The following is a 17,360-nucleotide window of genomic DNA, read 5'->3' on the forward strand; positions in this document are numbered from 1 at the left end:
GAGATGTTATCTTTGTTTTTCTGGAGTCCTGGTGGTGAAGTGTGTAAGAGATCAGGCTGCTAATCAAAAAGGTTGGCAGTTGGAATCCACCAGCCGCTCCTTGGAAACCCTATGGGGCAGTTCTACTCTGTCCTATAGGGTCGCTACGAGTAGGAATCGACTCGACAGCACACAACAACAACATCTATGTTTTTAAGGAGCCCTGGTGGCACAGTGGTCAAGTGCTTGGCTGCTAACTGAAAGGTCAGCAGTTGGAATCTACCAGCCATTCTGTGGGAGAAAGACATGGCAGTCTCCTTCTGTAAATATTACAGCCTTGAAAATCTGTTCTCTAGGGTTGCCATGAGTTGGAATTGATTTGATGGCAATGGGTTTGGGTTTTTTTATCTTTGTTTTTATTTTGATTTTATAAATTTAATTTTTGTATTTTTTGGTAAAAGTAGATACAGCAAAACACACAAATTCAACAATTTCTAAATGTACAATTCAGTTACATTGATTATGTTCTTCAAGTTGTGCAAGAACTCATTCTTGTAATCCTTTTCTAAATTATTCCACTACCATTAAGATTAACTGCTCCCTAAGCTTCTCATCTAAACTTTGGAGTTGCTGTTGTCAAATTGATTCTACATAGATAATTCTTTAAAAGAACACAATGCTCAAGGCAGACATTCATTACTTATCAAGCTAAACTTGTTTGGTTTAAAGATGACTTCAGAGGATAGTTTCAGTTTAAGACTTAAGGAGATGTTATCTTAATAATGGGGCAGCAAGTGCCCCAGGTTAAGGTGGACTCCTTAAAAAAGTTGCTGCTGTGTGATCCAAGCCAGCAAAAGGGCACAAACCCAGTGACCCTAGCTAAAAGGTGGTGTGACTGTGGCTACTGGGTCAAAGCGTTCTTAGGGCTGAAACAGGTGGTGTCAGCCATGAGGACGTCACCACCCAATATAAAGAGCTGGACCAGTTGGAATCATTGCAAGTCCATTTGGTTAAGCCATGAGTAGCAACTACACTGCTCGAAGCCAAAATAAATGGTAAAGCCTTACTGACTTACAGATGTTCCTTCCCTCAGTGTCCCCGATCCCTCCCTCTCCACCTACCCCAACCTCAGCTGCTGATGTTGCTGTTGTTGTTATTAGCTGTTGACTCATGGCGACCTCATGCCCAGTGGAATGAGATACTGCCTGGTTCTGTGCCTTCCCCATGATTGGTTATATATTGGACTACTGTGATCCATAGGATTTTCATTGGCTGATTTTTGGAAGTAGATAGCCAGTCTTTATTTTTAGTTTATCTTAGTCTGGAAGCCCAATGAAACCTGTTCAGCAACACACAAGCCTCCACTGTCACACAGCTGGTGGCTATGTGTGAGGTGCATTGGCTGGGAATCGAACCCAGTTCTCCTGCATGGAAGGCAAGAATTCTACCACAAAACCATCACTACCCCCCAGCTGCTGATAGTAAAGATACTCAATGGACTTTATATTCTTCCTACTGTCCACAGGCATCTGCTATTGTTGAGCATTGGAATGATCTCCTCAAAATTTGACTCAAAAAGATTTCATACTCTGCTTCCCTCACCTGTTCCTGGCCTACACAATTTGGTTACTGAATGCAGCTGTCCCCAGAAAAGGGTCACTGCCTCTTGGCTACTTTCTGGGGAATTATTAAACAAAAGGGATGGGAAATGATATCATCCTATTTTGAAAATTGGAGATTCCACCCTGACTATTCTTGGGCATGATGCACCTTTCTTTGGCCTAACGGCAGCCTTAAGTTAACCTGATTAGTACATCTTCAGGTGGCAGCCCAGCCAAAACATGGCCTGGGAGATTCAAACTTAATTCTGGCTCAGCCACCTGGATTCTCTTGTTGGACTGACATGGCCCTAGATCATAAGGATAATCACCACTTGGTTGAGTACACTGTTCACCAAATCCCCAACAGTGACCCACACAGGCCAACGTAAGGGACATAATGGGTCTTTATAACTTATAAAAATATCCTAGTCACTCTTGCATCTGGCCATTTTGAATTAAAGGTCAGGGTGTGATTAGGGGAGGATTGGAAGAAGAGTGAAATTATAGTTACTGGAATTGGATGCACCAATTTTGTGTCAGTAGGGGAAAATCAACAACCACAGCACCTCAGACCCCGAGTGACACTGGCTAGAGAGAGGCATTGATAATCTTTGTTTGTCAGAATCACCCCTGGAGTCTTCTTCATGAAGGAAAATACCCTGGTGAGGCCTTCTCAAACTGTTGCAAGTGCCTTACAATTAACCGGCTACTAGATCTGCCAATGATCTAACCATGATTTGATCACCATTTCCCTTAACCTTACTGAGAAGTCTATCCAAGGATGTCCTCAGCTCATACACCTTCCACAAAAAACACCATTCAACACCTCCAGATGTCTTCATCACTCCCACTCTCATAACCATCACTCAGTCATTCCTTGTGGTGTACAAATGCCACCCAGATTGTGGTGTGGACGAACAGGACAGGTTGGACTGACTGCCCTCAGGAAGTCCTTCCAAAAACAAAGACTAGATGAAATTATTTGAACTGAACTGGGAACTTTCAGATTTACCGGCTGGTCAGGAGGTCGTATTAGAGGCACTGTCAATCTCTTCCCCCTGATTGATATAGGTCTCACTTGGGAGTCCCAACCAGTTATAAGCAACACTTTCTTTCCAGGGGTACCATGGAACTATATTTCTTCTATGAACCCAGGCATTAGCCTCCCTCCCTTCTGAAAACACAGTGACTTGCATTTGAGTGGCGGTTATGAGATATTCAAGTGTTTAAGGAAGCACCACCAATAGATCATGTACCCCCTGGACAATTAAGGGATCTTTCAGAAAAGAAGCTACCCTTGGTTATTTGGGAAAGCAACCCAGAGGAATAAGTGACTCATTACTTATGCACAGTCTGCGGTAGTTATCACTATGTGAGGAGTCATCCAACCAGAAAAGGTGGTACAAAATTAGTCCCTGATTTTAGTTGAAGTGATCAATGCTACTACCTCATCCCTGAAAGGCATTCAGATTAGCCTCAGTTCACTGGCCAGGGTTGTTATGGATGATATAATTCTCCTAGACTTCTTCTTTGAGGGCCAAGGTAGAGCCTGTGCAATCACAGATACATCTTGCTATACCTGGATTAATTTCTCAGGCCAAATGGAAATATCATTACAGAAACTTAAGAAGAAAGCCGTCTGACTTTCTAATGTAAACCCTGATGATTTATGGCATCTGTTCAGCTGGTTGGGTCCCTGGGAAGCATGGTTGAGGTTAATTCTACAGGTTGCCCTCATCCTGCTGCTTGGAGTCTTATTGATAATAGCTTAATTAAGTGCTGTATGAGACAAATTGAATGGATTTGGTCTCAACCTCTGTTGGTTAGATTAATCAGAGTGGCCAATGGAGTGGCATACTCATGGGAAAATTTGCCAGACTCTAAGCCAATGTGTGGTTAAGAGTTCGGCTGCTAACCAAAAGACTGGCAGTTCAAATCTACCAGCCACTCCTTGGAAACCCTATAGGGCAGTTTTTCTCTGTCCTATAGGGTCAGTATGAGTCAGAATAGACTCCATGGTAATGAGTTTGTTTTTCTTGGTTAAGCCAATGTAGACGGACCTGATTAATGTCCAGTATAATAAAGATAATGTTTCCCTATGGAGCAAAGAGCAGGGAGGCTTACTGCCCATTATAAAAAATATTTGGACTCTCTAAGCTCAGGGTTCCTCTCCTGTAATAAAATCCATTGAATATGCAGGTGTCACCTGGCTCTTTTTGCATTACCCTATCGTGGTAATTGAGTACTGGGGAATCAACACAAATATTCACTCTGGCTACTGCTATTGCTGTGAGTAATGAAGTGCTTGCCTCTGACCCAGGAGTCTAGAGTCTTCTGCCTGCACCTATGAAATTGTGGCGGGCTAACTCATTTCCCTGCAATTAGGATAAAATCTCAGACCCTTAAAAGTTCTTGACATCAATCCATCTTAACCCCTAATGGGTTAAAGCTTTCCATAAAGTGAATCTATCACAATCCCGTCCCTCTCCATGAATGAAAGAAGAACTAATAAGGGACTAGGGTGATGTTGGTGACCTTCACGGCTCTCTTTCCCCATCTGTGGGCTTGGACAGGCTCTCCTTGTTCCTCTCCCAAAGGATAAAGTTACCTCAATGAGTCTCTCTGGGTTCTGCCTCTTATATTGTCTTGTGCCATTCTATTTTACCCTGCAGCTTGTTCTTGCTCTTTGCCAACCCTAGTTGCAGTGGACATTTTTGGTTGGCTATCCAGCATCCATTCCCTACCATTCCCCCATCCTCTTCAGGATGAGTTTCTGATGAAACTCAAACACTATTTAGGCATTCACTTATTTCCAAGAAGCCAGGTGAAGTTGACCCCACCAGCAGCTTCAGAGGTGGAATTGGTTGGTCTAAGGGTAACTTATTCATTTCCTTTGCCAATAGACCAATTCTGGCCTAAGAGATGTGAAAGGAAGTCTGAGAAGGAACTTCCTTGAAATGTCACCTTTCTCTCTTAGAATAAGGCCACAGAAAGAAACACATCCTATTTCTAGATGTGATATTTGGAGCTGCTGTAGCCATCTTGCTAGCAGCCTGTAAATGAAACCACCATTCATGATGGCAGAACAGAGAAATGATGACAATGTTGTGCTGCTCAGTCAATCAACCCTGAAGCCCAACCTGCCTCTGGGCTTCCTGTTAAGTGAGATGATGAATTTCCTAATTGTTTATGTCAGTTTGAATTGGGAGTTCTATACTTGTTAACACTTACTGAGCTATGTTCCTGAAACTCTTCTAAGCACCTTAAATGAGCTGATGTACTTAAGGCTCACAATAAACCTATCAGGTGGTGTCATGGTTTGAATTATGTCCCCCAAAAAATGTGTGTATCAGTTTGGCTGGGCCATGATTCCTGGTACTGTGTGATTTTCCTATAAGTTGTAAATCCTGTCTCTATGATGTTAATGAGAGAGGATGGGTGGCAGTTGTGTTAGTAAGGCAGGACTGGATCTACAAGACTGGATTGTGTCCTGAGGCAATCTCTTAAGATATGAAAGACAGAAGTGAGTAGTGAGACAGGGGGACCTCATACCGTCAAGAACGCAGTGCCGGGAGCAGAGCGCATCCTTTGGACCGGGGTCCCAGCGCCGAGAAGCTCCTAGTCCAGGGGAACACTGATTAGAAGGCCGACGGAGAGAAAGACTTCCCCTGGAGCTGACGCCCTGAATTTGGACTTTTAGCCTACTTTGACTGTGAGGAAATAAACTTCTCTTCATTAAAACCATCCACATGTGGTATTTCTGTTATGGCAGCACTAGATAACTAAGACAGGTGGATTATTATTTCCTCATTTTGCAGACAAGGAAAAATGATACAGACAGCTTAAATATCTTGCTCAAGTCACACAGTTAGTTAAGTGACAAAGCTAGGATTTGAATCCAGATCTAGTTCAGAGTCCACAGACTTAATCACTACTCTATCACTTCTCACTATGTCGTTACTTGCAGCCTAAAACATCTTAACTGATACTAACTATACTTTGCTTCTCAAGGCAACCTCACCTGAGACTTAGGCTTTTCTTGCTCCACCACCACTCCTTGGCCTCCAAGTCTATAACTGCTTTAGCTTCCCTCTTTTCCATGCCCTCCTGCTGGGTCCACTGCTTGCCCAGGAGAGTAGATCAGACATTAATATCTAGTTCCATTTTCTATTTGAACACCTAGGAAGATAGCCAAAAGTTAACATACGAGCTCTTATTTTATATTCTGTGTATTTTAATCACCTTGATATGGTCCATCTGTTCAAAGGGCATCTGTTGTGTGGGCCAAGGCCCACTTTTCCAAAGAGACCGTTTGCTGTTAATATCTGGCTGGCAGCAACTGAAAGCTTTCATATTTCTCCTGTTACAGCTCCTGAAGCCTGTCTCAGATATATATACATAATCTTTTTTTTTTTACATAATTACAAGAAACCCTTGTTCCAGCACAGCATTGTATGTACTCCCAATTGCAATCTCCTGACCACTAGCACAGTTACCCCCACATTATGAAACATGGAAGTTGGAAAGGACATAATTTTCAGGCAGAATTAATTGATTTACCCCTGCATCCCTGCCCTTTATCCTGGGAAATTCTTTCCTTTCTCCTCATTGAAAGTTCTTGACAGCTGATCACATTGTACCCAGCCGTAATTTGGGAGAAATCTAGACTTTACTAGCTATCAGGATACATATGCAGCTATCCTTCTCTGCCAACCCCTTACCCCCACCCCCACCATTAGTATCAAATCAGACAAATTTCAAAAACAAGCAAAAAAACTAGGGGAGAGGCGAAAGGCTTTCTAAGGTTGGGTATAGAGGTTATCAATGGGTGGCTTTGTTTGATTAAGAGAGGAGCGTACTATTGCTTAATCCTGGAGCACAGTTCATCTCCAATGCCGATCTGATTACAGTTGTCTTACAAGAGGAAAGAATAGAAAAAAGTGTTAGTGGTTTCCAGATCTTTCTGAACTGGAAAATGTGTTACCTTTAATGAAATAAAGAGAGGAAGACGTCATGCTTGAGAGATTCTAAAATGTTATAGGATCTATTTAGATCTAAACATGGAGAAATTGAGTATTTTCCCCTAAAATCTTTTGTATTATAGATACATGAAGCTTCCTTTTAAGCAGATCTGAAATGAAGCAGATGGTTCAAACTGATTTAGACTTAGAAAAAAATTAGAAAATCCCTCTTCTAACTCACACTGGGCTTTGAAGATAAAGGTCAGAGCCTTGAGAGGTCTCATTTTTATGTGGATAGCTAAGAGGATGATTAAAGAGGGTTGGGGCTTTTCTTCGTGTGCACTCTGGAAGAAATTATTTGTTTTACATTTTAAAAATTCAAATGTTCCTTTTTATAAACTAAAAAACAATAGAGAAAAGCCTAAATTCTTTCTGTTACCCCCAAATGGATCAACTTCAGTGAAATTAAGTCACTATGTGAATACAGTATATATTTGTTCAGCAAATATCTTTAAAATATCTCTTAGATAAATATAATAAAAGTGGGAATGTTTACCATTACTTTTGAGACCACAGTTTGTCACAAATATCCAGTTGGGTTAAGTTTTAATAACTTAAATAACTTAAAACTTAATGAGATATTGAATGATTTTTTTTACTATATTTCTGTATAGAACATATACACACATCTTACAAATACATAAATTGAATAAACTGAGAAACACACCAGTTTAATTACTAGTATAAAATAACTGTCATAGATTAACATATACTCTCTTCTAGTTAACTGACTTTAGACTTTTTTTCCATTTGGATGGGAAATGGAATATACAATTAAAATGCACATAGAGTAAGATCTTTGATGTCCTGGAAAGAAATCTTTGATGAAGTGGATGATGAATAAGATGAATAAGATGAAAAATCTGGACATTGTATGCAAATCACTTAAACTAGCTAAAATGGATGGAGATTCTTTTCATGTGTGACCAGATTCTTTGGTAATGGTAAGTGGGGTTTTATGAGGTCTCTCTCTTGATCTCCATTGCTTTAAAAACTTAGAAACACTTATATTCTTTAAAGATAAAAGCATAAGAAACTATTATTGATCACTACAACATATTTAATAAGACAACAATTTTTAATTGAGGTCAAGAAATAATATTGTTATGAAAATGTCCAAATTATAAATTTACTTTTCATTGAATTTAGAATTAGCACATTGATTTTATGATCTAGTACCTTTAGTGTATGTTTTAAGACATTAAATTATTATTTATTGAACATTTATAAAATACATGGCACTATACAAATGTTCTTGGATTATAAGAGTCTTAAAATCTAATATAAAAATGTGTACGCTATCAAAAAAGATGTGGAATTAAATTAATTTTATCTTATTGAAAAAGTAATAAAGAAAACTCCATGTTCAATGAAACTGGATTATGGGTACAATTCCAAAACACAAGGTATATGAGAAATATCTCTGCCAAAACACAGTAAAATGTGGGAGAAATTGAAGGGGGACACAGAGGCATAATAACTACCTCTCCTTCATGATATAGGTGCCTTGACCTGAAACAACCATTTCCTTGGAGAACTGCCGTCTAAAGCATGAAGCAGCCATGGGAGAAGCCAGCAATTTATATTTAGATAGAGAGTTCCACAGCACAGAAGGAGAAAACAAGAAAGGTGGAGGGAAGGGACATGTTGATACGCCATCTTTATTTTTAAAGACCCAGATTCCTAGCCATAAAATCTGCCTGCAGATAAGGGTGAGGAGAAGAGAGGAGCATTATAGTTGCCCAAGACTTGAATGTACACTTGTGCACTTTGTACACTGCACAAAATCAATTGACTGATGAACTGAATTAAGCCTGTGCTCTGCCAGTCAAAACACGTGCCCAAGGCTGGGTCCATCTAGAGGAAACACATTTTCCTAATTTACACAAAGGTGCTGGCTAGTCTACCCTGTACTTTCTCATCAAAGTCATCTGAACAATGATTATAAAACAAAATCTAAACTGAAACGAAAACATAGACATATAACCCTGAAACACATGGGCCTGTACTTGAGTCCTCAAATTTCCTGTGCGCACTAAATTGGATTAAGGGATGGTACAAAGATATGTCCCCAAGTGATGAAACCCAAGAAAGGGTAACAGAATATTTTCAGAACACATTCTGGAAGTGAAGCTGCTGATTGTCCCCATTTTTTTCCTCATCTACCCTCCACTCTATTCTTGAGCAAAGAGATCACCAAAACGGAAATTTCTCCATTTGAAGATATAAAATAAACACAAAGAAAACACCATGAGGCATATGCATAGATTATATAAAACAAAGTGCGGTAAAAATAAAAAGTAAAAGGCAAATGAGGGACACATATCAGAACAATTACTCAATTATAACTAGAAACTGAAAGAAATTTCAGGCAAATTCTTCTCCATACTTTAAATTAACACATTACGCACTCAACAAAAAAAAATTTTTTTGAGCACCTATTATGTATCAGGCACAGTGACAGGCAGTTATAAATGCATGTGAATCTACAATTCATTAAAAAATACAAAGTTTAACTTAAAAATAGCTTACAATAAATTGTGATAATAATACATAAGTTGCCTAGGTCTTTTTCCCTTCCGAAAGATACACCATCAATCTGTAAGCAGTTTTATTAAGCACACAGCATTGTACTTTGGTTGATATTATCATCACAATTTATTGTGGTTTTTTTTGTTCTTTTTTTTTACTTAATTTTTTGTTTTGAGACAATTGTAGCTTCACATGCAGTTGTAAGAAATAATAGAGAGAGATCCTGCGTACCCTTTACCCAGTTTCCTTTTTGTTAGGATTTTTGTGTTCTACTCATGAGAGATATTAATGTGTAGTTTTCTAATTAACTCAAAGTAAGTAGAAAAAGCTCATTACTGTCAAGTCAATTCTGACTCATAGAGACCCTATAGGACAGAGTAGAACTGTCCCATAGGGTTTCCAAGGAGCGACTGGTGGATTTGAACTGTCGACCTTTTGGTTAGCAGCTGAGCTCTTAACCAGGTAAGAACAGATATCTTGAAACTGAAAGGAAAATAGGGCAGTAAAACAATGAAATGAAACAAAGAGCTGGTTCTTTGAAAAGGTCCATAAAATTGACAAACCTCTAACAAGACTGAAAATGAAGGAAGAGACTTACGGGCAACATGGTGCTATAGTTGGAAGCCACCACGCCGTCCCTCCGTGGCAAAGACCAGAAAAACTAAGTCAAACAGAGTCACATGTCAATCCTGAAACCCGACACAACAAATGAAGAGATAAAGAACTCAGCCAAGCACCGAATGGAATAAGAAACTGACCAAGAACAGAAAGTGAGGAGAGATATGTGCAGAGGTCCCCTATCAGCTACCGCAGCATGGATCCGCCATCTTGGACTCCTATGGGAGACTAGCAACAGCGGGTATGAAGAAAGCAGCTTCATGGAGCTTCCAGCAGGAGACAGAACAACTGGTAACCAGCACTATAGGCTTTCCCACCCCTACCGTTCTTCACCACCTCTTAGCCTCCTCTGCTTCCTGCAGCCACAGTCTCTTGGCTGGGAAGCACCAGCTTCACCCCGGTGTTGCTTGGATTTCACCCGCCCACACTGGCTGGCTCCCTGAGTGCCTTTTGTTGGCTGCTGGTGTTGCTTTTTTCAGCTTCTTTAGATTTCTTCCTTACCTCTCACAACCTCCCCCTCCTTTCTCTCAAATACTTGGCTCCATGTGCCATCTTTGCTTCTTCCTGAAAGGCTGTGAAACACTGCTTGACTGTAAAACTGCTTCCTGGCCCATGCTGCCATGCTGGTGGGAACCCCAGGGCTCTTTTGTTTGTTTACTCTGATTTTTTTTTTTTTTTTTTCTTCTCTCGGCTTGGGAGCCCTTCTAACCAGGCAGTACCACATGGCTTGGAAGCTACTCCTTTACTCTGTGCAGACGCACAGGGACATCCCTGGAGGCATTTTTTTTTTTTTGTTTAGTTCTTGTTTTTTTTTTTTTTGTTTGTTTCTCTGTTTTGTTTTATTCTCTCTCTTATTCTCTTTTTGTCTTTCTTCATTGCCAGTCTCTCGATTTATTCATTTTTTTCTTTTACCCTTTTTCTTTTTTTTTTATTTTTGTTTTTCCCCATTTCTCAGTCTCTCATCTCTCCACTCCAATAGCAAGCTCCTTTAGCACTCTTTTTTGTTTGTGTGTGTTTTTGGCTCCTGTTCCTCTCTCCTCTCTCTCATCTTTCCCATACCCATCTTAGCTCCACACATCACAATCTACCCCATCCTTCCTGCCTACCTACACTGTGTGCTGAAAATCACACTCCCAAAAAGCACAGGCATGGCCTACCGGAACCAGCCCTGCACTGATTCCTGGTCCACACTGTCGGCCCTGGTACATGCCACAAACAAACCATCCCAGAAACTCCCCTTCAGCTGGACCTGCTCTGCTGTACCATACCTGAGTGACTGACCCTACCCATTGGAAAAGGAGGTGAAAAGTATCATGTCCATAGATGAGCAAACAATAAAGAATGCACAGCCCACTTGCTCAGACATAACCAAATAAAAGAAAAAAGCAGGATGAAACAAACAAATCTACAATCAATAAATGAGGAAAATAACCACTGAATGCCCTGAAGACAGCAGACAATATCACAACATTTACAAAAACAGGACAGGATGGTTCCAGTAGGAGTCCAAAATAAAACACCAGATGACCTTCAAGTAGAAGAAAAGGCACTAGATCTAACTAATAGGGAATTCAAATCTCTAATATTCAGAATTATCCAAGAGTTGAAGCAAAAATCAGACAAAAATGAGGAGAAAATAGACAAATTCATTGAAAATACAAAAAAATGGAAGAATTCAAGAAAATAATACAGGATCAAAATGCTAAAATAAATTCACAACTAGAAATCACACAAAAACAATTAAAAATCCAAAAGATAAATAACAAGATTTCAGAAATGGACAGTGTAATAGAAGGGCTGAGGAGCAGGTTTGAAACGATGGAAGATAGGATCAGCAAAATTGAAGACAAACACTTATACAATTCTATTCGAGGAAAAATCAGAAAAAAAAAAAAAAAACCAAAGAAAAATGAAGAAATCCTGAGAATTATGTGGGATACAATCAAAAGTAAAAATCCACAAGTGATTGTAGTTCTAGAACAGGAGGAGAAAACAGAAAATACAGAGAGGATCATTGAAGAATTGCTGACAGAACACTTCCCCAATATCATGAAAGATGAAAAGCTGATCATCCAAAAGGCTCAATGAACCCCATATAGGATAGACCCCCAAAAGAAAATCACCAAGGTATATCATAATCACACTTGCTAAAACCAGAGACAAAAAGAGTCCTGAGAGCGGCTCGAGAAAAACAAAAAGTGACATACAGAGGAAAAACAATAAGACTAAGCTTGGATTATTTGGCAGAAACCATGCAGGCAAGAAGGCAATGGGATGACATATCTAAAACCTTGAAACAAAAAAATTGCCAGCCAAGAATAAATATCCTGCAAAACTCTCGTTCAAATACGATGGTGAAATTAGGTCATTTCCAGATAAACAGAAATTAAGGGACTATGTAAAAACCAAACTTACAAGACTTATTAAAGGGAGTCCTTCAATCTGAGAACAAACAACATCAGATCACAGGCTGAATATAGAACACAGGATTGTACTAGCCAGATACCAACCTAGGAAATGAACTCTTAAGGACTATGCAAAACCAAAAGAATTACAACAGGGAACCAGAGAGGTTAATCTGTAAATGACAACAGCATCAGAGAGAGGAAGGCAAGGTGATACCAAGTAATAATGAACTAGTTCAAATCTAGGAAGATAAAGGCAAATTTCAAGGTAACCACAAAGAAAGTTAACAAACATTTCATTAGAATACAAAAGAAGAAAAACAAAAAAATCCACAAACAAAAGGAACTCAGCACAGGAGAGTAAAAGGAACAAAGAAAATGTCAGCACCACAAAAAAAAAGCACTACAAAATGCAATCCCACTCCTAGGAATATATCCTAGAGAAATAAGAGCGGTCACACGAATAGACATATGCACACCTATATTCATTGCAGCACTGCTCACAATAGCAAAAAGATGGAAACAACCTAGATGCCTATCAGCAGATGAATTGATAAACTATGGTACATACACACAATGGAGTATTATGCAAAGATAAAGAACAATGATGAATCTTTGAAGCATCTCATAACATGGATGAAACTGGAGGACATTATGCTGAGTGAAAGAAGTCAATCACAAAAGGACAAATATTGTATGAGACCTCTACTGTATAACTCATGTAAAAGTTTACACACAAAAAGAAACAATCTTTGTTGGTTACCAGTGATGGGAGGGGTGAGGGGGGAACTAAATAGACAATAACTAAGTGGTAACTTTGGTGAAGGGTAAGACAGTACAGAATACTGGGGAAGCCAGCACAACTTGAACAAGGAAAGGTCATGGAAGCTCCATAGACACTTCCAAACTTCCTGAGGGACTGAATTGCTGGGTAGAGGGCTGTGGGGACCATGGTCTCAGGGAACATCTAGCTCAACTGACATAACACAGTTTATAAAGACAATGTTCTACATTTTACCTTGGTGAGTAGCCTCTGGGGTCTTAAAAGCCTGTGAGCAGCCATCTAAGATACTACACTGGTCTCACCCCTTCGGGAGTAAGGCAGAATGAAGAGAACAAGATACAAGGGAAAGACTGGACCACAGCTACCTTGGCCTCCACCAGACTGAGTCCAGTACAGCTAGATGGTGCCTGGCTACCACAACTGACTGCTCTGACCAGAATCACAATAGAGGGTCCTGGACAGAACTGGAAAAGGATGTAGAACAAAATTCTAACTCACAAAAAAAAGACCAGATTTACTGGCCTGACAGACTGGAGAAACCCTTAGAGTATGGCCCCCAGACACCCTTTTAGCTCAGTGGTGAAGTCACTCCCGAAGTTCACCATTCAGCTGGGGATTGGACAGCCTCATAAAACAAAATGGGACTAATGAGGTGCAGCAGTCCAGGGACAAGGACTAGAAGGGAGGAGGGGACAGGAAAGCTGGTGATAGGTAACCCAAGGTTGAGAAGGGACAGTGTTGACATGTTGTGGGGTTGTTAACCATTGTCATAGGGCAATATGTGTACTGTTTAATGAGAAATTATTTGTTCCGCAACTTTCATCTAAGGTACAAAAAAAAAAAAGAATTATCTATGTGAGCTCAAATTGACAATAGTAACTCAAAAGGTTTGATGGGAAGCCTAGGGGACAGTGAGTTGAAGATAATGGCGACAGAATAATTTGGAAAAGGTTAGTGAGAATAGCAGCACAGCTGGAAGAATGTAATCGATGTCACTGAATCGCACATGTAGAAACTTTTGAAATGGTGTAACTTTGGCTATGTATATTTTCACCAAAAAAAAGGTCCTCAAGGTTGAGAAGGGAAAGTGTTGACACATCATGTGGTTCTTAACCAATGTCATAAAACAATGTGTACTGACTGTTTAATGAGGAACTATTTGTTCTGTAAACCTTCATCTAAAGTGCAATTAAAACAAAAAAAAGAAGAGCAGCACGACTGGAAGAATGTCATCGATGTCACTGAATTGTACATGTAGAAACTTTTGAAATGGTGTATCTTTGGCTATGTATATTTTCACCAAAAAATAAAAATAAAAAAAGGTCCTCCAAGGTCAAGAAGGGAGAGTGTTGACATATCGTGGGGTTGTTAACCAATGTCATGAAACAGTATGTGTACTGTTTAATGGGAAACTATTTGTTCTATAAACCTTCATCTAAAGTACAGTTAAAAAATTTTTTAAAAAAATGAAGAAAGAGAAAAGACATAAATTACCCATATCAGGAATAAAAAAGTATCATCACAAATTCTGCAGACATGAAAAAGATAATAAAGGAATACTATGAACAACCCTACACACATAAATTTGACAGCTTAGATGAAATGGACTAAACTCAAAAAAACACAAACTACAACAACTTGCCCAATATGAAATAGATAATTTTATTAGCTCTGTATCTATTAAGGAAACAAAACTCATAATTTAAAAACTCCCCTAAAAAAAAAATCTTCAGGCCCAGATGATATCACTGGAAAATTCTACCAAACATTTCAAGATGAATTAACACAAATTCTACACAATCTTTTCTGGAAAATAAAAGAGGAGAAAACATTTCCCTATTTATTTTATGAAGTTAATATTGCCTGATACCAAAACCAGACAAAAACATTGCCATCAAATTGATTCCGACTCATAGTCGGAATCGACTCATAGCAACCCTATAGGACAGAGTAGAACTGCCTCATAGGATTTCCAAGGAGTGGCTGGTGGATTTTAACTGTCAACCTGTTGGTTAGCAGCCAAGCTCTTAACCACTGCACCACAAGGGCTCCAATATAGGCACTCAGTGCTATAAATTTCCCCCTCAGCACTGCTTTAGTGAAGAGCCCTGATGGCACAGTGGTTAAGCACTCAGCTGCTAACTGAAAGGTTGGCTTTATCTATGCCTCATTATTTTGATATGTTCTATTTTCGTTTTTATTAGTTCAATGTATTTTTTTTGTTTCCCATTGAGGCTGCCTCTTTGACCCATGACTTATATAAAAGTGTGTTGTTTGGTTTGTAAGCATTTGGAGATTTTTCTGTTATTTATTTCTAGTTTAATTCCATTGTGGTCAGAGAACACACTCTGTATTATTTCAGTCCTTTTGAAAATTTGAGATTTGTTTTATAGTCCAGGAAGTGGTCTAGCCTAGTATATGTTCCATGGGAGCTTGAGAAGAATATTCATTCTACTGTTTTTAGGTGGAGGGTTCTATAAATGTTGATTAGATCCTGTTGGTTGACGATGTTGTTGAGTTCTTCCATGTCCTTTCTGGTTTTCTGTCTAGTTATTTCATCAATTATAGAGAGAGGGGTGTTGAAGTCATCAATTATAATTGTGAATTTGTCTATTTCTCCTTTCAGTTCTATCAGTTTTTGCTTAATGTATTTTGCAGGTGTATGTATGTGTTTGTGTGACTGTGAAGAAAGTTTAAGTTAAAAAAAGGAAATGAGAGGGGACAAGAAAGCTGGTAATAGAGAACCCAGGGTTGAGAAGGGACAGTGTTCACATGTTGTGGGGTTGTTAACCATTGTCATAGGGCAATATGTACTAACTGTTTAATGAGAAACTATTTGTTCTGCAAACCTTCAACTAAGGTACAAAAAAAAAATTATCTATGTGAGATCAAATTGACAACAGCAACTCAAAAGGTTTGATCTCAGTGAGTTGAAGATAATGGTGATGGAATAATTTGGAAAGATAGTGAGAATAGCAGCACAACTGGAAGAATGTCATCGATGTCACTGAATTGTACATGTAGAAACTTTTGAAATGGTGTATCTTTGGCTATGTATATTTTCACCAAAAAAAAAAAAAGTCCTCCAAGGTCAAGAAGGGAGAGTGTTGACATGTCATGGAGTTGTTAACCAATGTCATAAAACAATATGCGTACTGACTTTAATGAGAAACTATTTGTTCTGTAAACCTTCACCTAATTACAATAAAAATAAATAAATAAATAAATAAAAAAGAAATGAACTTTGTCCTATCTGGTCACAAGCTGATATAATTGCAACCAGACACATGGCAAGGGCAAGCACTTGTGAGTACAAAGGGCAAGTGCTTACCTCATTGGATAAATCATCACTCACCAGGCATCTCTCAAAATAGCTTCTTTTTTTTTTTTTAATTGTGCTTTAGGTGAAAGTTTACAGAGCAAATTAGTTTCTCATTGAACAATTAATACACATATTGTTTTGTGACATTGGTTGCCAACTCCACGAAGTGTTAACACTCTCCCCTTCTTGACCTTGGGTTCCCCATTTCCATTTGCCCAGCTTTCCTGTCCCCTCCTGCCTTATCATCCTTGCCCCTGGGCTGTTGTGCCCATTTCATCTCGTATACATAGTTGAGCTATGGGTATTTGTTTGTTTTATGGACATGTCTAATCTTTGGCTGAAGGGTGAATCTCAGCAGTGACTTCAATACTGAGTTAAAAGGGTGTCTGGAGGCCGTACTCTCGAGGATCTTCCAGTCTCTGTCAGACCAGGAAGTCTGGTCTTTTTTTGTGAGTTTGAATTTTGTTCTACACTTTTCTCCAGCTCTGTCCAGGACCCTCTACTGTGATCCCTGTTAGAGCAGTCAATGGTTGTAGCCAGGCACCATCTAGTTGTGCTGGACTCATTCTGGTGGAGGCTGTGGAAGTTGTGGTCCCTTAGTCCTTTGGACTAATCTTTCCCTTGTGTCTTTGGTTTTCTTCATTCTCCCTTGCTCCAGACAGGATGGGACCAGTAGACATATCTTAGATGGCCACTCACAAGCTTTTAAGACCCCGGATGTTACTCACCAGCGTAGGATGTAGAACATTTTCCTTATAAACTGTGTTATGCCAATTGAGCTAGATGTCCCTTGAGACCTTGGTCCCCAGCCCTCAGCCCAGTAACTTGATCCCTATGGGAGTTTGGATGTGTCTATGAAGCTTCTATGACTTTTCCTTGGTCAAGTTGTGCTGGCTTCCCCAGTATGGTGTACTGTCTTACCCTTCACCAAAGTTACCACTTATCTATTGTCTAGTTAGTGTTTTTCCCTCCCATCCCTCGCCTTCCTCATAACAATCAAAGCTGTTTCTTTCTGTGTGTAAACCTTTTCTTGAGTTTTTATTATAGTGGTCTCATACAGTATTTGTCCTTTTGTGATTGACTTATTTCACTCAGCAT

The sequence above is a fragment of the Trichechus manatus genome, unplaced genomic scaffold, assembly GCF_000243295.1.
Source record: "Trichechus manatus latirostris isolate Lorelei unplaced genomic scaffold, TriManLat1.0 scaffold00058, whole genome shotgun sequence".
NCBI lineage: Eukaryota > Metazoa > Chordata > Mammalia > Sirenia > Trichechidae > Trichechus > Trichechus manatus.